This window comes from Acipenser ruthenus, chromosome 26 (assembly GCF_902713425.1).
Source record: "Acipenser ruthenus chromosome 26, fAciRut3.2 maternal haplotype, whole genome shotgun sequence".
NCBI lineage: Eukaryota > Metazoa > Chordata > Actinopteri > Acipenseriformes > Acipenseridae > Acipenser > Acipenser ruthenus.
In genome coordinates, this window is record NC_081214.1 from 19455743 (window position 1) to 19479047 (window position 23305).

A 23305-nucleotide genomic window follows, 5' to 3' on the forward strand; every position below is an offset into this window, starting at 1 on the left:
TAGGATTACTCTGGAAGGCTGAACGAATGCCGTAGTTTATTTTAGCATTGTCGTAGATCCACCTAATGGATGGCAATGAGTACTTTCAAGACGATAATGCAGCCATTGTCAGAACTGTGTGTCAGTAGTTTGAAGAGCATGAGAAAGACTTTAGCCATGTTCATGGCTACCTCAATCCCTGGATCTCATTCTGATTGAGCATGGTTTTAGGATGAACTCGAAAGACGCATTCATCAACACAGTCCTCTGCCTTCCTCTCTGCACCAACTGCCTGAAATATTAATGACTAATTAGATTAACGTCCCTCGAGCATTGTGCGGTCTCTATGCAAAGCCATGTCAATGCTGTGATCAGGCCAAACAATGACCCAATCCAATATTATGTCAAGTATAATGTGCATAGAGACAAAAGTATGTGCAGCTGTTCAATCAAACAGTTCAGTGCTCAAAACCGCACCCTATAATGCAAGGTGTCCGTCATTCCATTATTTTTTACATTGTCTACTGTAGCCACCTGCCAAGGCCCATTGTTCTATAGTTGTATTCTTCTTCCCTGACATTTCTGTGAACTTGTCAAAGGACAAGTGTATGATATTCTTGTACTGGGAAACATAGCAGATCTTACTCACTGATAGACAGGCAGACAGCTAACCATTTCATTGACAGGAACTTCCATATCCAAGACTGTACAGAGTGCTCATGATCCACAAGGAACAGTCACAAAAACAAAGGGCATACATTGGCCTGTACCCTGTCTCTCTAAAAAGTGTTAATTTGGCACAGAAGTGGGAAATTAATTAGTCAGTCTGGCCCACTGTTGCCAGGACAAACCATGTGACCTCTCATGTTTCATTAACATTTTTATGTATTCATAGTAACATAATCCAACATCACACATGAATAATTCACAAACAACATAAAAACATATCCCAGTAAAATATATAAAAATACTAAATTAACATATCTCAAGGGAGTGATCATTTCATAGATTGCATAATATATGCCTTCAAATTATAACAATAAAAACCATAGAGTTTTGTGCCTTTCCCCATTTACTCTTGCTTGATCCAAAATGGTTGTGTCTGTTAGCTTAGAACAGGTCATGTGATTATCAAGCCATTGCTATGGGCCCTTCTCATAAATTGTCTGTTGCTGTGCTGTATCAGTTAACCAGCTTGTATTTGGTAATTGGCCTCAATTAATTTGTAAAGTTATTTTTTAAATTAATTTATTAATGATTAACACATGAGTATAAAGGGCCTGAGAGAGCAGTCAGAGGAATACTATTGTGGAAAAGAGAAGAGGATTTTTTTTAAATGATTTTTTATTATACTATTTCCTTTTGGACTTATGTCTACAAATACAGGACCCCGTGGTAAGTAGCATCAAACACCTTATACAACAAGTGCTGAGAGATCTGGAAGCATTGTTACCATGTGGTATTGGTATGTGTCTGGATTCTGTTTATCGCTTTCCTATGTGCAGAGGTGAAAGTAACTTCAATTTCTTACCATGATAAACAACACATAATCAGAATGATCAAACAAATAATCCATAAAATGGTTTTTATTTTTGAATGACACTAACACAATCTAAACAATTACTCTGCTATTATCTTAATGAGCACACTGGTTCAGTTTTGTAATTTATAAAAACAGTAATACAATCGCAAAACAGGGACAATTAAACAATTTTACTATTTCTGACCAGAACAAAAAATGAAGGTTATTTTTGCTCTACTTGTTTCCTCAGAATATGATATCATTCTACCAAGCAATAAAGTGGAATAGTTGTATGCCTTTGTCTTATGTAGGTATTCATTTCAAATCAGGCCACTAAGATTTCAGTTTACAAAAGCTAGAAGAGTTGCCACTATTTATTTATTTTTTTTAGTTTTTCAGGAATGCTTCTTCCTGCACCAAATAGCCAAATGTCACCGATCTACCCTGTGACGGTCTACCCTGTGGCGATCACACACGCTGTCATCCTAAGTCACGTGAACGGGACCTGAGGTACTGTGAGTTATTTTGCTTAAATACAAAGAAAACTTGATGTCGCCTAAACAACCGTTTTGATAAGTCAAAATATAAAATAACCTTGACAAAATGTTTGGCCAGTATAGAGTTTAAGAATTAAAAACCCCTTTCCTAACAACAACAATCCTGAGCAGCCTGGCCTGTACAGATCCAAATGTCTGCAGTGCAATGATTCCCTACAAGAGGTCATGTGGTTTGTCCTGGCAATCGTGGTATGGTCTTACTAATTAACAGTTTGTAGAGATACAGGGAGCCAATTATTGCCGTTCCTAAGTTACTTGGCACTGCAAGGAGTCACACGAGCCAGACCTTTGAAATGTCACCAGGTCACATGACTGCCCCCAATGCTCTGTGCAGGAAGGATTTCCTGGTGAACAACCCAACCACTCTATTAAAAGAGACAAGATGTGAGAGGACAGGTATAGTCTGAGTGCTGTTTTGCTATTCATGAAAAAAGCACCCTGACTGTAGCAGTGCAGTGCTGTGTGACTCGGGAGCAGCAATAAGTGACTCTCCTGTCTCTCTAATTACTACATTCTGCATGACTTTTTCTCATTTTCTCTTGGACAGCAAACAACCGATGAATGTTGAAATATTTATAGACTAATACTGCTCAGGGTCTCAAGGCAGTTTTCATGTACATATTCAAGGGCCTGTACCCGCCGCTACCCCCTCCTGTCTTCAGACTGTGAGATATAACACTGGAGTTTCCACCATTTACTCTTAGATGGTTCCCAAACACTCATCCCAGTTTCTCCATTGTTCAGCTAACACTTTTTCTCTAACTATGCTGTAATTAACTATAAAATAACAGAGGGGCTTACCAGAAAATAATTCCATCACTGATAATATAAACCACAAGAGAGTTGTGGAGTTGTGGAAAAGAGTTGAAAATTAATTCTTTTTTCTTTTTAGGTTATATCGTAATAATTGGTTGATTTTTTTGTCATTGACACTGCTTGTTTAATGTACTGTAGTAAACTCTGTAATGTAACAGCTACAGACCCATACACCTTTACCTGGGCTTGCTCGTTAGTCTTTGCCTGTGTTGAGAGACACGTCTCCTGTTACAGTAGACACGCCCGCAGTACAAGCAGCCACAGAGGAACACCCTGGCTTCTATGTCACTCAGCTGCCTACCAAAAACAGTACATGAACGTCCCTGGCATTTGTCTCTTTCGTTAGCGCACATATCTTTATGCCTGACTGAAAATGCTAAATTATCAGCAAGCATGCACCTGTAGAGATTCAGATTTATAATAAAACAACACATTATTACATAACATGCATAAAATGAAAAATAATATGCAAAAACTAATTTCATACTTTGACAAAAGTATTTGGGCAATCAACATATTTCGTATGAAACCCATTCTTTGCTAATTAACAATTATCATGATTGAAAACCAACACCTAACCAACACATAATCATCAATTGCTGAAAAATAAATTGGAAATTTGTGATTAAAAAAGGCTACAAAAATGGTTCAAACTAAAGAGTACAGCAATGATCTTAAAATGGCAGTGATACAGCTAGGAAACCAAAGTCGATCGCAGAACTGTACAGCTATTACATGTAATTACCTTAAATTGTCATTTAGTACAGTTACTGTAGCATGTAATAACTGTGTATTAATGTGTTATTACTGTAATTAACTGTCTGCTTCCTGGTAGCTAGTACCACCTTCTTTGCTGTAGATGATGAGGCCAGTGTTTTAAAATCTGCATATGCATACACACATGTACACTGAGAGGAACTCTTATATGACAGCTGGAAGAACTGCTGTTAGCCCACCCTGCATTGTACTGTTTTCAGTTGACAGCCAATCTTTATGTATTTATTATTTGTTGAACTGGCCTGTTAAGGCAAGGGATTACAACATGTACATTGGAAACAGACACGCACACATGCATTATGAAAATCATTTTAATTAAGTTACAAGAAGCAGCGATGTACAGCGCTTGTCCTCGTGGGTGGTTTGAGCTGTCATAAAAACAAAACTTCTGTCAGAGTTCCTAATTCTACTAGACGACTGGTTTTGTCATGTGATATTGCCTGTTGTTGCCAGCAGAACCCATTCTTACCCTATCTAGTGTTGCAGCTGGAACAGATTGGTATAAACATAGGTCAATTACATTCTGACTGACATTATGTAAATGAGATGTCATTGAGTAATCTCCACAGTGTTTGTGTTCAGAAGCTCAGATTGGAGACTCGTATAGAATGCTTCTGGAAAGCTAGGTGGCACAGCAGGCTAATGCATTAACCTTACATTAAACACATATGGTGAGTTAAAACTGAGATGGGTTTCTGCTATTGTCTCTTCTCCTTCCCAATATTCTGATGTTCTAAAAGTCAAGTTCAATGAATGACCTCCCTATTAACACACTTTGCTATCAGGCTGTGTCTGATAGAAAACATGTAATACTCTTTCTCTAGTTAGGTAGAAGTAAGAAATACTACAGTTGTTCTATGTGGTATATCTTACATACACAAGAGCTAGGGGGCATGCAGGGCAACAGGTTAATGGTTGCACACTGGCATACCAGATGTATTTGGGAGGTTAGACATGATTCTGAGAGCTCTTTTGAGGCCACAGGAATGCTTTAAACGTCATTGTTTTAGGATTTTATGACTGAAACAGAAAATGATATCTTAGAAAGAAGAAGAATATGTCATGCCCATACCAAGTTGACCTTTAAGATCACTGAGCATTGGGGGAGATTGGGGAAGATTTGTGGGGAATTTCACATACTGCCCAGCATCTTTGGCTGAAGACAGTTCCTTTTACCTCACTATTTCACACGGGAGAGAAGGCTTCACCTTGGAGTAATGCTCTCACTGAGCCCCAGACAAATAAACAACACCAATCTGGCAGCTCAGATAATGCTTATAGGTAAAGGAATATTTTGTCCTCGCAGAGATTGAACACTTGAACACTATTTACCCCACAGTTTATAAGCAGATTAATTTACAGCCACATCTTAATTATCTTTAGGTCTTTCTGTGTCTTTATTTTATTGGGCTGTTCAAGGATGGCGAGACACATAAAACACCAAATTAAATCAAAGCTACATTAAAAGAGTAAATGTTTAAAAAGGCCATGACCTACTCTTCATTAGTATGTCAGTTTTTTAAAATCTTTCTAATTACTGAGATGTTTAAGCTTGAAAAACATGCTTAGCAAGTATTAGAGAGGGGCGTGCCATTGGACTTAAGCATAGAACTGGGTGTTGTGTGATACTCTGTCGTTACAGATTCTGACACTTGTCGGTGAGAGGAGTGTAAAAGCTCTATAACCACACATGTAGACAACCATGGCACATTTGTATAGTGGTTAAGAAGCGCACTACTGTTTAAACAAAACATTTTGAATAGGACACAATGTTTACAACCTGCCGGTCAGGGTCTAAATACCTCTAAAATAATGCAACTGCATCTACACCACACCTAAACCACTAATCCCATAGCCACTTAACACCACTGCATATAAATAAACACAATCCTATCAACATCCTACTGGATTATTCAATATGTGTCTGTGCTAATATGTAACCACATGCTGTTGTTTGCTTTGAATAACATTTGACACAAAATAAGGGGTTGTATTAAAAAATATATATTTCTCAATATTAAATGTATCAGTACTGCTTTAGTTTGTAGTACAGTATACATAAATATATTTTGGTCGAATTCTGATAGTGAAAAGGCTTGAAATGCTTGAAATTCCTTGAAAAAGGTAGCAAAGTCAGTGATTTACTGCAAATAAATGTTATATGCAACATACAATGGCACCAGAACATTGTACAGACACTTATTGTTTCCCAAGTTTCAATAGCTATAGTTTTATATCTTAGATTATAGATATTATACCAATTTTGAAGTATAAAAAACAAAACACAATTTACACAATTTACAGTAAGAGATCTAATAGGGGCCTTTCGAGATTTTCAGCACAGTGCCTTGAGTTGAAAACTAAAGGGCAGAAATTATAATAATGAAACTTTCTCCAGATGTAGTGCATTTGATAATGCTATATCGAAAGCAGAGCACGCTGCAGTCTGCCAATCTGTAGTGGGGAAACTGGCTGCATTATTGCCCTTGTCCCAGGGTATACCCCAGCAGGGTAATCTGCTGGGGTATGCGTTGTTTATACTTGGAGCAATATGGAAAATTGAGAGAGCAACAGAAATTAAACTGAAATTAGGCTGAAGCAGCAGCCAGTAATAACTGGAGTATGCTGTATATAATAACTGGAGTATGCCGAAAACATTGGAGTAAAATACAGAATAGGCGGAAGTAGTGATCAGTTACCAGGAAACAGCAACAACCTTTAGTCTATGGCATTGTAGTTAAGGGAAATATTTATAGCTATGACAATTTATCAAAAAATAAAAAAAGTTACCCATCATCGCGTGTAGGTTTTCTCTTATTTACTTTTTGGATGCAGTTTGAACATTAAAACGATAATGTGTCATCCCGCTCTTGTAAAGTAAACACATTCTCAGTCTCAGAACCTTGGAGGCCTGGGCGGAGCCAGCACCAATTACTCTCAGCTTTCTCTTTCTACATTTTTGCCTGTCACATGCTACATAAGCATGATATCTGGCTGCATTTTGTACAAATCACCAAACTAATAGCATACACTCCTAGGCTTATGCAGATGTTTCAAATTGATTTGGCTGTACAGACAATAAAAGCACTCACAGATTGAAAGCACCATCAAGTTAATATGAACATATTTGTCCACGACCATGGAATATTTCTGATCGGTTGCGTAACAACGTTAAGTAAGTGGGGTGTGTAGATCATAGGAATTAACTGTTCTGTACCATTCTTATGAATCGTTTGTACATGGCTTCCTGTAACCTATGCATACAGGCATTTCAGCCCAACCACAATGGACAGCTTGATACTGTGAAGCTTAAGGGCTTGTTGCTATGGAGACCAAAGAAAGAATAGTAAATTAGACTGTTCTATTTATTTTTCTAACAAAGTTTATTTAAAAGATTTAAAGTTGTGCTCTGCAGTTCAGTACATGGCAGACTTGCATGTTGTCAGAATCCATTAGTGCCCTTTGGGTTATTGAATAGGTGATTCAAGTGGGAAGTTAAAATGGAGTTGCCGTCTTTTATGGTGAAGACAGAATAGGCCGAGATACAGTAAAGGGGTCAGGTCCTGTAGCTTATATTTGTCTGTGTGCCATAAGGGTGTGTAGCTTTATTTCCATGAGCTATTGTTAATGCTTGGCTTTGCACTGTTGCCAAGTGAAAAGAGAGAGAGAAGAGCCGCCTTCCCTAATCATGGACATGTTTATCCTTTTCAATAAACTACTAGCCCAAGAATTACATTTTAATTATGGCTCTGATTAAAAGTACTGTATGAGTTATCTTCATCGTGGTTGTAGGTATACTGAATTCATCCTTGGTAAATTGAGGCAGCTTATTTTCTTCTCTTGTATTGTTGACACCCTTGTTGCTTGATTTCTCATGCTCCATACAGAACCCTACTGGTAGAGGTGGGACTAGCGCAACTACAAACTCAATATACTCTCTCAAAAATGTAATTTTATTTTTTTTTATTTTTGATCACACGTATCAAGACTTTTTTTTCTAGAGTTGGTCCTTTTAGACTGTGGTCTTTATTTGCAGTCCTTCCAGACAAATGGTTTTCAATAGTGTCTAACGCCCCTCCTTCCTATAGGCTTGATATCAGCCAGGGCAGTGCCAAACAAGAGATAGTTGATGTCTCACTTTGATAATTTGTTACAAAGCTGAGCTCAATTAATTAGCCAAATACATGTCAACAGAATTTGCAAATATGACACAGCATGGTGTTTTCTTCAATGGGGAAGCGGCAGAGTGTGAAATAGGCTTTCTGCAAGCCTGATATACACTGGGGGTGAGGCGAATGGTGAGACCTCACAGACACCAGTGTCTGAGCTTTAAATACTGTAACTGAATGAGGCTTTCATCTTTGGTACATAGTGGTGTTCTAAGGAACTACTGTATATATATATTAAATTTGTAAATGAAGATATATGAGCTAGATTCAGGGCTTACGGAATGCAAAAGCAATTCATTCAAGAGAGGCATCGCACAGGGCAATGCAGGCAGAGAGATGCATTTGGTGTTTGAAGGCTTGAGAAATAGAATGCCACAGGGCTCCTCATATTTATGTTCATGCTGAGTATGTACAGCTCAGGCAGGCGCCATGATTGATATCAGTTTTTGTGAATGGAGAGGCACTGACAACCATTAGGTCTTAAAGCACAAGACAGATATAGCACACGTGAACGCAATACATACATACATTTATAACACCAGTTTATTACCCTGAAGACACCCTAGCAGAACCATTCTGGATGCACAGAAAGCTCTGAAAGACTGTAGTAAACAGTCTTAAAAATAAACTGCTTTATCATAATTACCAGCTGACATGAATTGCCGTCAATTTTTTACAGCTGAGGCCTGTACGAGCATCTTGTAAATGAGGCCTGTATTTGGACATACACAGTCCTATTACAACAGCTCGATAAATAGATGAGTTAAGTGGGGCCTGTCTGTATGTTTGTGGTAGATGAGAGAATTGAATCTGTTAGAAAATATGTCCCCACTTCACTTGTCTCTGCAGCCCGAGCTGTGTTCTCAGCTCTCCAGCCTCCTCCACTCCAGTGAGTGTTAAACCTTGGCTTCAAAAGAAAGGAGGGAATACGCTTCCAAGTTGGTGCACCACTAACCCTTATTATTGTCAGCTTTTACTTCCCTTTCCTCGAGAGATGAATAAATCTGTAAATCCACACTGGCGTCTTCATACTGCTCCTAAATCACTCTGGTGCAGAGATACCGCAATGGCTCTTTGTAACAATGGCTGCACATTTTCATTTACGAGAGAGAGAGAGAGAGAGAGAGAGAGAGAGAGAGAGAGAGAGAGAGAGACTCCCACAATACCTCTTGATAAGAAGTGTTTCCCTCGACTCTGGCTGGTAAAAAAAAACAAGCAAATACCGTGATGATGATAACTGACTTTTTTTTTTGGGGGGGGGGGGGTTATGCAGTGTTCGCAATGAATAATTACACACAAAGTTATCATAATTTTAGGATTGTTTTACATTTAAGAGTCACTGTAAGGATGGCAGTGTCATTTTTAAATCTAGTGTTAGTTTTGTTTTGGACATTTTATTTGTTAAATGAATACTTTACCCTTTGTAACAGGGGCAATGTATCGTCACTGGCTTCTCGGGCACATGCCGTTGTCTGCAGGAAAGAGCCAGCTGTGTTTTGTTTACAAGGAATGGCAGCTGGGGATTGGCCGCCTCCGGATCCATGACTGGCAGGTGGGCATGTCCTGTTGGAGTTCTCGCTATAAAAGGGAACCCGGGCTGATGAGCCAGGACTGAGTGTCTGACAAACAACAGTCCCAGAGACAGCAAGGACGCTTGCGTACAAGTATAGAAATTAGTTTACAGAGGACCTCCCTCATAGTGGAAGCAGCAGTACGCCGACTATTGGTAACGTTTATTGTGTAGCAGCGTCTTTCCGTCTGTGTTTTATTTTGCATTTCTGTATTTACTTTGTTTACACTCCAGTTTGTGTAGACATGCCTGTGGGCTGTACCATCGCTGGTAAAGTCACATGGTTTTCCCTGCTCGACCTCAGGAAAAATCGCAGACTGTCCTATTTGTCTTTGAATACAATTGAAAAGCACAAACATGAATGTGTTAATATGATTCGGCGTTGAAAACACACAATTATGAGATAGGATTTTATCACGGTTCAAACTGCTGTGAATAATCAGTCTAGGATTTTTATAACTTTGATATGGCATTAGAATATTTCTTCATAAACTAAATTAATTTGAAGACTGGGAGGAAATGTTTTGCCAGCACTGCATTTCCTGTTTAGGAGCTGTGCTGTTGAGGATGCAGCAGATTTGCGTGGCAGTAATGTACTTTTTAATTTAATTCCCACTTCCTGCAACATTATTTAGTTCAACACTGACAGACGTTGGTCTCTTAGGATCTCTAAAGATGGTACTGCACTGCATATTCCCTTTCCAAATTCCTCACGACAAGGAGTAATTCAATCTGTTACTCTCCTTTTAAGTTAGTCATGTAAAATTGCAAAATTAAATGATACATCCCCCAATATATCAACTAGTATTATTTAATCAAGGTTTAAAGCATTTCTACAAACTTTCATTGATTAATTATGGTGGAACTGAATTCATTGAAAAACTTGATTTGTCATAAAAACTGCACTGATCCGTTGATTTATAATAGAAACCACAGTCAATGAAACCACAGTAGCCGAGTCACCAGCATAATTGATGTACAGACAACGAGGGTTTTATTTCCATTTTGAATGAGCAGCAAAATTAGAAATTATTTAAGAAGCATAAACAACTTGGAAATGCAAGGTGTTGTTTAAATTATCTTATAGTAGGTGAATTTCTTTGAAGTCCATTTGGATGGATTAAAAACAATTTTGTATGCATGCCAAACCAAATGTAATCCATCAAAACAGGCTTTAAGGCTAGTCTTTAATGACTCATGAGTTGAAGCTAAAATAATGAATGGTTTAGTAAACGGAAGTCAATGCAGCATACTGTACCTTCTCCTCTGCAGGTCCTTCCTTGGTTCAGGTCCTTTGCTGTGCTTGTGCAATTTAATCAAGCACATGAATGAATTATACATCCAGTACAAATATAACCCCCCCCCCCCCCCCCACCCCCACCCCCAACAGGCTCTGCTATTCTTCATCTCAGTAGGCGTCTTTAGCTTTCGGTTGCTGACTGGTAAAATGGTGAATGAGATCTTTAAATGCCACATTTAAATAATGAGGCTGGCCTATGGAAGAGACGTGATGGTAGACCAAACAAGCAGCTCAGTCTCTTTGGAAGTTGGGGCCATGCAGCATGTGCTGTGAGTAATACACTCCTGAACTGGTCTAAGACTGCAATGACAGGAGTGGAGAATTTGCAGTAGCCCTTAGCAAACAAACTATACCCTATTATGTAAAAACGAACACATCAGTATTGTTTAGTTTTGTACTATCACCATGGAATGTTGACTTCTATCAATGTAGGGTCAAAGTCCCACTAATTTGGGGGACAAGAGTAATTTGTGGAAACTGACAGGGCAACTGATGGTCAGGAAGGTCAAGACAGGTAGTGACACACAGTGAACTGCAGGTCAATTCTGGGCAGAACACTTTTAATGTAAAATGCAAATTCAATAAACAAAGACAATGAAAAAAAACATATTGCCTTTAGGAAGGCAAACTAACCTCTGTTGTGGCACATGGAACAGAACAAGTTACTGCCAGTGCTCTCCCTACTCTGGCTTTCTGCAGCATCTCTTATGACCACCTAGTGAATTAATGAAACCACAATTGATCAACTGGTTTGCCAACTGGCTAAGGTGTTTGTTTATACCCTATGCTCTAGCAATTCCAAATGTCATAACTCTGATAACTATACATCTTGCATCATTCTACTCTGTTTGCTGTTTGACAGGTTACACCACAGTCACTATGATTATGAAAAATGTCATTTTTTTGTAAGTATTTGCCGAGAAACGCATTAACTTGATTAAAATAGTGGATGCAGCCAACCATCAATCCATTCTCTTCTCTGAGACATCAAACGCATTATGAAGTGATGAAAAGCTCCTGGACCATCTTTTGAAATAATAATTACAATATCTCTGTAAAATTTCAGAGAGACTTAACCCTTCCTCAGCTAGAAGTGAATCTCTTCTGTCTCCTTTTTAGTTATATATACAGTACTATAGAAAGAAAGATGCAGAGAGTTGGTACGAGACTGACCCCTGCCATGTAAAAGAGGTAGTACATGTAAAGGCAAACTTGGGGTTCTGCAACTGTACATCTAAATGAGCCTGGCTGTTATGTTCTGTAAAGGGGTTAAGAGTGCTTATACAATCCATTTTCAGTCATGTATCTTTGCTTTGAGCACTGTTCATCTAGTTTGACCATCAAGGAATATAATAACCAAGAAAACCCTATTGAGTAACTGGACAGTAATACTGAAGTCATATTTAGGATGTAGAAATTGTCGAGTTAGCTACCTGTTCAGGTCACTTGGATACTGGCACCAATTATTGACAGAAATGCCGGAGTTAATAAGTACTGCAACTTCTTCAAATTCTATTTTAAGCATGGTCTATACAACTATAAAAAGGAAATGCTGTATATTAGCTTCTTGGCTCTTGGTCTTATGGTTTGTGAGCATTAGAGGTTGTTTCTAATTCACTGTCCAAGCCCTGTATGGCTGAGTATGTGTAGAAACATGCACAGCATTCTGAAAATGCAGGATTTTTTGTAAAAGAAGCCCAGTCATCCGAACAGCTTGAGGGACATAGAAATAGTTGGTATGAATGAACATTCGGATGAACGCAAGTTTACAAAAAAACAGCAATACATGTACACATATTGTACTCTAAAGGTTTATTCAAACATTAGCATTCTTCTCATAGCCCCTGTGGCAAAGTGCCCCGCCCCTGTGTGCATTTGTGTGATCTGTGTTGTATGTTGGATGTTGCGTGTGTAAATGTTGGTGTATAGATTGGTACACGGGATATAAACGGGTCTGTGTTTCATGTGTATTTAAAGTGTAGATTTGTATTTAGGCACGAGGAGAGCACAAATCACTTCACGTGCTGGTTAAATGTAATATGTGAGCACGGGGTTGCACAGAATTAATTCACGTGCTGGGATTCAAGTGAATAATTAATTAGTAATTGAATCCCAGCACAACAGTATAAATAGGCACATTTTTAGTCAGTCAGGGTTGGGTGTTCGGAAGAGGAGAACGGGTGAGAGAGAAAGGAGTTAAAATAAGTGATAAGAATAATTATAAGTGTTTTGTACTCACCGTGTTTGTTTGTCTCCGTGCACCGTTTGTTAAGTGTTTAGTCGTTTTGTTTGTCTTTTTACTTTGGCGTCAAGTGCCGTGTCCTGTTTTGTAGTCCATTGTTCAAACCTTTTATTTGTTAATAAACGCTGAGTGCAGCCATTGCACTCAGCTCATCATCACCACCGTCTCTGTCTGTGTATTCCTGTCTGGTCTGACGCCACCCACTCTGGCCGTCTTTGTGACACGTGGTGTCTTCGTGGGATAGCCGCGCCTCCAAGCGTCAGACCAGGAGGGGTCTGGATTAAAAAAAAAAAAAAAAAAAAAAAAAAAAAAAAGATTACAAATATTGTTTTGGGGGAAAAAAACAAAACAAAAAAAAAAATCAATGGCAGAAGACGCCATCAAACTGCGGGGCTGGTTCCTGGAGAATGCTGGGCTGGAGGCCCAGTCTCTGCCCATAGTCGTCCGGGTCCTGTGGATGATGGACAGTGAGAGATGGGAGGCATATCAGCAGGAACACACCCCAAACACCTTGGAGGAGGGTGTGGAGTTTGTCCTCAACTACCTGGAGGCAACCATAAATGGAACAGCAGCCCAGGTAGCAGGACCACCAGCAGAGGAGTACCTGCTGTCCCCATCTCCACCAGCAGAGGGTGAGTACCTGCTGTCCCCATCTCCACCAGCAGAGGGTGAGTACCTGCTGTCCCCATCTCCACCAGCAGAGGGTGAATGCCTGCTGGTTTTGCTTCCACAGCCCAAATGGGAGGAGCCTGAGCATCCACAGCCCAAATGGGAGGAGCCCAAGCGGAAGGAGCCCGAATGTCCTACGCCTGAGTGGGAGGAGCCCGAATGTCCTACGCCTGAGTGGGAGGAGCCCGAACGTCCTACGCCTGAGTGGGAGGAGCCCGAACGTCCTACGCCTCAGTGGGAGGAGCCCGAACTTCCTACGCCTGAGTGGGAGGAGCCCGAACGTCCTTCGCCTGAGTGGGAGGAGCCCGAACGTCCTACGCCTGAGTGGGAGGAGCCCGAACGTCCTACGCCTGAGTGGGGGGAGCCCGAACGTCCACAGCCCAACAGGGAGGAGTTGGGGCGTCCACAGCCCAACAGGGAGGAGTTGGGGCGTCCACAGCCCAACAGGGAGGAGTCGGGGCGTCCACAGCCCAACAGGGAGGAGTCGGGGCGTCCACAGCCCAACAGGGAGGAGTCGGTGCGTCCACAGCCCAAAGGGAGGCAAGTCGGGGCTTCCACAGCCCTGGGACCCAAGCCACCAGCAGAGGGAAAATGCCTGCTGGTTCAGCCCCAAGAGCCAGAAGGGGAGGAGTTACAGGCTCAACCCCCTGAAAATTTTTGGGGGGGAGAAGGGCAGGATGCTGGTGTCCCCCAGCAGCCTCTCGCTATGCTGCTGAAGGCAGCACGGCGTGCACATGCCCAGCCGCCACAGCAGAGGGAGCCAGCACCGCCAGGAGCAGAGGAGCTGGAGCTGCCTCTACCTCCACCACCTCCAGGAGCAGAGGAGCAGGAGCTGCCTCTGCCTCCACCACCGCAAGGAGCAGAGGAGCAGGAGCTGCCTCTGCCTCCGCCACCACCACCACCACCGCAAGGAGCAGAGGAGCAGGAGCTGCCTCTGCCTCCGGCACCACCACCGCAAGGAGCAGAGGAGCAGGAGCTGCCTCTGCCTCCACCACCTCCAGGAGCAGAGGAGCAGGAGCTGCCTCTGCCTCCGCCACCACCACCGCAAGGAGCAGAGGAGCAGGAGCTGCCTCCGCCACCACCACCGCAAGGAGCAGAGGAGCTGGAGCTGCCTCTGCCTCCACCACCGCAAGGAGCAGAGGAGCAGGAGCTGCCTCTGCCTCCACCACCGCCAGGAGCAGAGGAGCTGGAGCTGCCTCTGCCTCCACCACCGCCCGGAGCAGAGGAGCAGGAGCTGCCTCTGCTGCCCGTACCTCCGCAGGGAGTACGGTGGCCGGAGCCCCAGAAAGGGGAGCTGCCGGCCACGAAGAAGGGGGAGGAGGTCTGGAGACCACTTTCCCCAGCAGCAGTTTCGCTGCAGGAGTTCTTGTGGCCGGAGCCCCACAGGAGGGAGCTGCCGGCCACGAAGAAGGGGGAGGAGGTCTGGAGACCACTTTCCCCAGCAGCAGTTTCGCTGCAGGAGTTCTTGTGGCCGGAGCCCCACAGGAGGGAGCTGCCGGCTACGAAGAAGGGGGAGGTCGGGGGACCACCTGCCCCCGCAGCTTTTTCGCTGCAGGACGGGACCAACAGGCTGTCAGCCGTGCCACTACCGGCAGGGGTGCTGACAGCATTGCCAGCCAAGGGCCCACTGAAGCCTCCCTTCCCAGCCCGAGACTTTGTTCTGGACTGCTGGGTTTTTAAGGGGGGAGGTGGCCGTTGAGGCCATGTGTGCTGCGCACAAGGGGGGGTATATGTGGCAAAGTGCCCCGCCCCTGTGTGCATTTGTGTGATCTGTGTTGTATGTTGGATGTTGCGTGTGTAAATGTTGGTGTATAGATTGGTACACGGGATATAAACGGGTCTGTGTTTCATGTGTATTTAAAGTGTAGATTTGTATTTAGGCACGAGGAGAGCACAAATCACTTCACGTGCTGGTTAAATGTAATATGTGAGCACGGGGTTGCACAGAATTAATTCACGTGCTGGGATTCAAGTGAATAATTAATTAGTAATTGAATCCCAGCACAACAGTATAAATAGGCACATTTTTAGTCAGTCAGGGTTGGGTGTTCGGAAGAGGAGAACGGGTGAGAGAGAAAGGAGTTAAAATAAGTGATAAGAATAATTATAAGTGTTTTGTACTCACCGTGTTTGTTTGTCTCCGTGCACCGTTTGTTAAGTGTTTAGTCGTTTTGTTTGTCTTTTTACTTTGGCGTCAAGTGCCGTGTCCTGTTTTGTAGTCCATTGTTCAAACCTTTTATTTGTTAATAAACGCTGAGTGCAGCCATTGCACTCAGCTCATCATCACCACCGTCTCTGTCTGTGTATTCCTGTCTGGTCTGACGCCACCCACTCTGGCCGTCTTTGTGACAGCCCCAAACGCTGTGTTTCATTAGTGTTACACTGAAGCATTTTCTGACGAAACGGTCTGTTGTATCCACACTTTTTTTCCCCTGCTAAGCAAAGCTGCCAGATGCCACGTCTTTCTTTTTTAAATCTGTACAGCCATCCGTCACTAGCTTTAAAACGTGTCCTCACGATGTAGTTGATTATGGAAGAGCAATGCTTTCTGGGCCTGAAATCGGAGTGCCCGTTCCCCTGTCTTGCATGAACCCCATGTACAAGCTTTTTTGAGAGTTTTTGTTTTGCAGTTTTTGTGTCAGTAGTTGTTGACTTTCCCACATCATACTCTTTAGCAGGTTGAACAGCGCGTTCGGCCTTTTCCAACCGTTCAATAATTTTTCAGCTAGAGTAAGTGCTGTCCTTTTTCATTTGTCAGCCATTTTGAATTTGTCGGGGATGCGCTTGCAGTGCGGTTAATAAAGCGATTCAGAGCAAAGGGGTTCAAAGTAACGGGTTTCTACTTATTTGGTTTAAAATACTCAGTGACCGATTGTTTAACTACTGTGTAACTCCCTAACTAAAACATTACAGGGACAACCAGTTTCAAATCTAGACTTCAGACATATTTGCAAATGCTTTTTTATATTGTGGTTTGGGATAATTCTCACGAAAAGCACTATATTGATTAATATTGTATTGAATTGAAATCCTCATAGAGCCTGTGGCAATGTGCCCTGCCCTTGTGTGCGTTTATATGTTGTATGTTGCGTGTGGTGTGTTAATGTTGGTGTATTGTAGTTGGTACACGGGATATAAATGGGTGTGTGCAGCACGAGTATTTAAATTGTATAATTGTATTTAGGCACGAGGATGGCACAAATCACTTCACGTGCATTTAAAGTATGTAATATGTGAGCACGGGGTTGCACGTAATTAATTCACGTGCTGGGATTCAAGTGAATAATTTAATTTCAATATTGAGTTCTTATTATTTTTCTCTATATCTGTCTTTACCTGAGCTTGTCTGGAGAATTCTAACTGCCTAGGACTGAACAGACTTCTTCATTCTTCTCAGACCATGTGACAGAGTGACCTTTCAACTTGTAATACGTTAATAATGGCGCATCTCAGCATCATTGCAAATATCATAATGACATTTTCCTGTTGTCTTGATAGCTCTGAAGAAATTCTGCTCTTTGAAAATGTGCCAATAATATTAAGCTTTAATAGGTTTCCCTCACACCCATAAAAAAATCCCCAAAAACTCCAGCTATGCTGATATTTGTTTGGACTATTATACATAAAATAATCAATGGGCTGCAGTAAATTACATGGTTATGGTTTTTATAATAAATGGATTACACAACTTTGTATACAGTATATAAAGTCGGCTAACTGAACATCAAGCTCCCTAATGCCCGTTTCATACAAGTCTCTAGTATCTCCCACCTGTTGTAGGCATGTTTTCACCAGGTTTATATCACAGGCAGTTTTCTTTATTGTGCTTTTGTTTTCCTGTTCTCTACGATGAATGATTCTCCATCTTCTAGCATGTGAATTTTCAAACGAGGCGGCTCTTTTAGTGTATAGTATCCATATATTACTAAAACTATCATGTTCAAACTGTCATAAGAAAATACCAATTATTATGAGGATTTATATGCACTACCTCAAGCAGATGCCATTTTACTGCAGCAAAAGAGCAATAAATTGGTATAAAACAGCTTGCCAAATTGCAGTTTAACTGCACTAAAACAACAAAATAACTGCAAACCCTGGGTTTGTTTTTAGCTGATAATCCCTCCAAAGGTATCTGTCAGAGCCTGTGGTTACCAGGTAACAAATCCTGTCGAGTTATATAGCAATTATAAATCTTGCCTGCTTTTAAACAAACAGATTGTAGACAGACTGCAATCACACAAACAATGTAGAGTCTAAATAATTGATAACATCAACAAAGCAAGCTTCTAAACCTACATGAGAAGGGTTATTAATATAACTTGCTTGTCAATAAATCACAATCAAAATAAATATTGCTTTTGGTTTGAAATTTGTTTTCATGTTTTGGATGTACTTTATAATTATCTGCTGATTTTTTTCACTTTGGGACTGACTACTGTATCCATCATTGTATTACCTAAACAAGAAGCAGTGTCATTTCCGGATTATAATAATAAAACAAATAAAAAAAACAATACAAGTATTGAGAGACATAGCATTGAATAACTTTTTCGTATTTGATGCTGCAAATGCATATTTTTTACCTGATCTAATTTTGGAATCTATCTTGCATCCAATAACAGAATTACTTGTTTTATGACTATCCTCGTTCATGGAATAACGACAGTATTCTATGATCAATGCACAAGGTTTCCTGCAAGTTATAGTTCAGAGTTGCCAAAATAAACTACAGGAATGCCTTATGTGGTGGGGTTGTGTCTAGTAACAGACTGCACCCAGCTACCTCCAGACCCTCATCTCTCCCTACACCCCCACTCGACCTCTCCGCTCCGCCTGCACTAGAAGACTGGCTCTACCTCCGCTACGCTCCCCTGCCTCCCGAGCCCGCTCCTTCTCCACCCTTGCTCCGCAGTGGTGGAACGACCTTCCTACAGATGTCAGGACTGCCCAGTCCCTGACCACATTCCGGCGCCTCCTTAAGACTCACCTCTTCAAACAGCACCTGTAGAACTCCTCTGTTGTATCCTGGGACACTATCACCCTTCATTTAAATATGCTTTATTTTGCTCTTATCTGCCCCCTATTTTACTGCATTTAATCCTGTACCTCAGAATATTGTAATCTGCCAAGTGTTTAATCTGTAGTATTTTGTACTTAATCATATCCTGATGTAACTATCACTATTTAATCATATCCTGATGTAACTTTCACTATTATCTGCTGTATTATTGAATTGTGGTTTGTCACACTTGAGAATTATTGTATTTCTTGTTCTTATTGTATGACTTATATTGTAACACTTGAATGTATTTGTATTTGCTTGCGATTGTAAGTCGCCCTGGATAAGGGCGTCTGCTAAGAAATAAATAATAATAATAATAATAACAGGAGTGTGTTGTTATGTATTGCAGCATATACAGTCCATTGTGCGTGTACAAATCTCTGTGTCTTTCTTATCCTCGCTCTAGACAAAATTCATAAACCTTAATATTCTAGCAAATGCATAGTCCTCCATTGCCCTTCATAGCATGCTACTGATGGATTTATTTGTCCCCTTTTGTCTATATTCAGGGAAAATGAGCAAGTTATTCTTGGTCCACTCAGCTCAAGTGACCGCTCAGGAGAGGTGAGCGATGCCATGCTCAGTGACACGGTGACAGCACGGGGAGAATGCTCCGGGCTGAGATGACACTGTTTGTCAGGCCCCACTCCCTTGTGTGATTGTATTAACTTAGACTTAAGCCTCTGCCTGTCTCTGACCTTCGCTGTCAGCTGGCGCTGCTTTCCATGTTAAACAGGAAGCATTAGCATAGAGACTTACAGCAGCAAAATTAGATTAGGCCCCATCGACTCGCAGAGTCTCGGGTTTACAAACATTTCAATTGGAGCTCAGTTAGATATAGCATTGTGAAAAATATGAATAATGCTGCCTAAACTAAAAGGATTTTATAAACATTAGACAGTTATTATTAACACCAAACTACTGTAGTAATACAGGATTAGCAAGCATGTTATTATGACTTATAAAATGCTTTCTACCAGTATTGTCTCATCAAAATGATTGTAATAACCTATTATTCCTTAAAGTAATCTTCAACAAGTTTAATAACTTGCTTTGAAAATGTTTTACACATTGTTCCTTACACTAAAGTATGACCGTTATTTAAAAAATGTGAATATATATAATTATTTTTCTCTTTATCTGTCTTTATCTGGGCCTGCTTTGACCTTTCAGCAGACTTTGAGCTGAGTTCCTCATTCCATTCAAGTCATTTGACAATTGGACAATTCAACTTTGTTGGCCCCACCTACACTATATGTATTCTGAGTGACAGTACGTCGGACCAGCAGAGTTGAAAGGTCCCATTGTCTAATGACTTGAATGGAAGTTTGTTAAGTGTCACCAGTTAAGATCTCCAGGTACGCTCCAAGCTCAGAGCCAGGTAAACACAGTGTATATGCAAAAAAATGATGATAATACTGTAGCCATTGAACACAACTAGAATGACTGCATGCAAAAGGGGGTAGAAATGTAAAGAATTGCAGGTCTTATTAAAACGGGTCGGGTCGGGTCTGGGTCGGAAGCGGGTCGTAGAACTCGGACTCCAACAGGAAGTGAATAGGAAGTGTACTTCCACCAGACTTAATAAGTGGGCTTCATCTGAGTGAAAATAAAGTTAGTAAAACAAACAGTTCTTGTAAGAATGATCTTCTTAAGATCTTTTAAGAGCTTCTTCAACGTGTTTTTTAATCTACTAGTAAACACCGGTAACTGTAACTAGCACACATTTATCAAAGTCAGCCTTTTGAATTGGAATGTTGATTCTTTCAAAGGAAAGCAATGCACATGCTGGGTTAGGGACACTCCACTCATTGTAGTTCTTTATTTTTCTATCAATTTCATGAGACACTTTATAAATAACACCATCTCCACTGTTTGTGGCAGTCTCTATCCCAGCAGAGGCTGATGAGTTTTTCATAAAGGAGCTTTACTCAAAGGGCAGTAATTACATTCTCACCCTTGTTGATGGTTTAAAGTTGTGATAAACAGAATCGCTACCTTCTGCTCCGATTCCCTGAGGTTCCACAAATCGGATTTCAGACACCTGCCAGGGTTTCAGAGTAATTAACAAACTTAAAGATGTTGTACTTAAAGAAAGAAACTACCAAAGCATGCCCACTTAATTATATCATTAAACTCAGCCAGCGGAGAATGATAGGGAGGGACTTTGAGACTCTGTAGACACAGTGTCGTACCATGCTCTCTCAGATCAAAAATAATAATCTGAATTTAAAGAGACCACACAAACCTATTCATAGTATATATGCAGTTAAACATACACTACCTCACTTTATTCGGACCTGTCTACCCGATTGGCTTTGGTATCCTCCTGAATTAGAGATGCAAATTAGGATGCTTATGAGACGTGATCCTTGCAGCACTATAACATTGCCATACTGCAGTTTACTTTAGCACTGTTAAGCACTGTTAAGGTCTATCCAACAATGGAGATGGCTACTCTCAATATGCTAATGCATCCATCCACCATGCCAGAATTTTGCGCAAATGGTTTGAGGAGCTTGGCACAGACAATCACCACAATCCCTGGATCACAATCCAATTGAAGCAAATGAACTTGAGCAATGCATTCGTCAATCACAATCCGATGCATACTCCCTGCACCATCTGCATGAGAAATATTAATGAGTGCATGGATTAGCATCCCTGAAGATACCTTCCAGTACCTTGTGGAGTCTATGCCAAGTCATATCAAGGCTGTGATCAGGGAAAACAACAGTGTACATATCAGGGAGGCCATTTGTATGAAATTAAGTCAAGTGAGGTCTATTTCCCCAAGTAGTATCTTCCTTTTTTCCCATTATCTTGTGGTTTCAAGTCAATTTGGAGGTGATGTCAATGCAGACCGGAGCTATATTTAGAGAATAAATGATCTTGAAGAAGTAAGGAAAGTGAGCACTTGATTCGAATGGTGAGAGCCCGCTCTGTATTGCTGGGCTGTGGGGACCTGATAACTGAGAAGTGACAGGTGCAGCCTGCTGATGGCAGAACCATTTTCGCCTGCTGTGCAAGCTTGTATTTTGGGAAAATTAGACCTTTTCCTGATAATAGCTGTCTGTTTCAGCAGTGAAGTGGGACTCTCCTCTATTTCTCTTCCTCTATCTCTGTGACCCCCTTTCCTTATCTCCTTTCTCTCACTGCACTGAAATCACCCTTACCAAATGTAAGTGTTAGGGTTTCATCAGCATAATACACTGGCTTTATGATGGTATGCCAATATGATTTGACTTTTCAGATTATGATGACAAATGAATGGGCAATCTATGGCACAAGTTCATGGGGAAATAACTGGCCTATGAGTGTTTGGATTGCATTACCCCTTTCAATGCTGCAGACCTGTTTATGGTCTAGAAAATACAACTCCACTCAAAACTGCAGACCAGTCAAGACCGAATCTTGTTTATGTGAATATACACTCTCTGTCCACTTTATTCGGATGTAGGGGACCATTTGGTTACCTCAGTAGATGGATCGATAGCTAGATAGATCAATATTGTTGTTTTCTGGTAAAGTCAGGTTTTATAAATAGTTTTAAGGAGCATTCATAAAAAACACCAGCAAGTCATTTGTCAGCTTGACAGCATAAGTGTTCCACGGTAAGCTTCTTCTTTATCAGAATGACAGTAAAATAGTTACTTCAACATGGTTGTGTCTGCTTCCTTGAAACTAATTGGTAATTGCATGGTAGTGTGGCTTTTTTATTTTAATTACTTGATCTAGATATGTTGTAGATTTTCATTGAACAATTAAGAACCCATCTGATATGGGATGATAACTGGTTTGGGAAGGAATCCACAGCCAGCTGGAGGTGTTTATTGAACTTTGCAATGAATCTCCTCCTGGTGGCTGACGAGTTAACAATACTGACATCAGCATAAGACCAGTACTTAGCTCTTGACTACAGTCATGGTCAGGCGTTCGTCTTTGAACAGTGTGGTTGCGGTTCATGTCCACCCCTTGCCTTTCTATTCAATTCAATGGGCTGAGATGCCAATTTATTACAGTGGTGCCCTATGGGAAGAATCCTGACCCTGTGGTTGAAACAGGTCATTAAATATCAGTTTTCTTTGCATTGAAGCTATAGCATGTACGCTGGCTTGTGAGACATGTGAATCTGTAAAGTTGCTCAGAATATTGGGGGACAGCGAGTGGTCGTGGTTACTAGCCTGACATTGAAACTCCCTGAGCCTAGGTGGACGCACACTTGTGTTTATGCTGGAGGAAGAGCTTTGATTAAGTGGGGGGAGAATGTAATGAATCTCCTCCTAGTGGCTGATGAGTTAATAATACTGACATCAGCATAAGACCTGCACTTACCTCTCGACTATAGAGCTTGCTCCTTAGTTGAATGGTAAGCCGTTCGTCTTTGAACCGTGTGCTTTGCTGTTTGTGTCCAACCCTTGCCTTTCTATTGAATGTAATGGGTTGAGATGCCAAATCATTACAACTTGACCAGTCACCCCTAAAATGAGTCTTGTAGTTCTGAAAGGGTCACACCACCTGGACTGCTACAGTATGTTAATTAAAAATTACAATACTGCTCTGAGTAAAATGCAGCTTTACAGCCTTGTACTGAAAGAACATCCCTGAGTGAGCATCTGCGTGGGTGTGTGTGTGTGTG

The 23305-nt window shown here is 41.2% G+C and overlaps 1 protein-coding gene across 2 annotated transcripts in view; it reads left to right on the forward strand.

Annotated features, from left to right (window-relative positions):
- LOC117430241 (FERM and PDZ domain-containing protein 3-like) overlaps positions 1-23305 on the forward strand; it is an 88903-nt gene that overhangs the window by 32919 nt on the left and 32679 nt on the right. Inside the window, exon 2 of one of the 2 annotated variants that reach the window (XM_059001346.1) lies at positions 1893-2011. The exons of the other annotated variant lie outside the window; for it this stretch is intronic. The gene's annotated coding sequence lies outside the window, so the exon portion shown is untranslated. The remainder of the gene's footprint in view (positions 1-1892; positions 2012-23305) is intronic. 2 annotated transcript variants of the gene reach the window in all.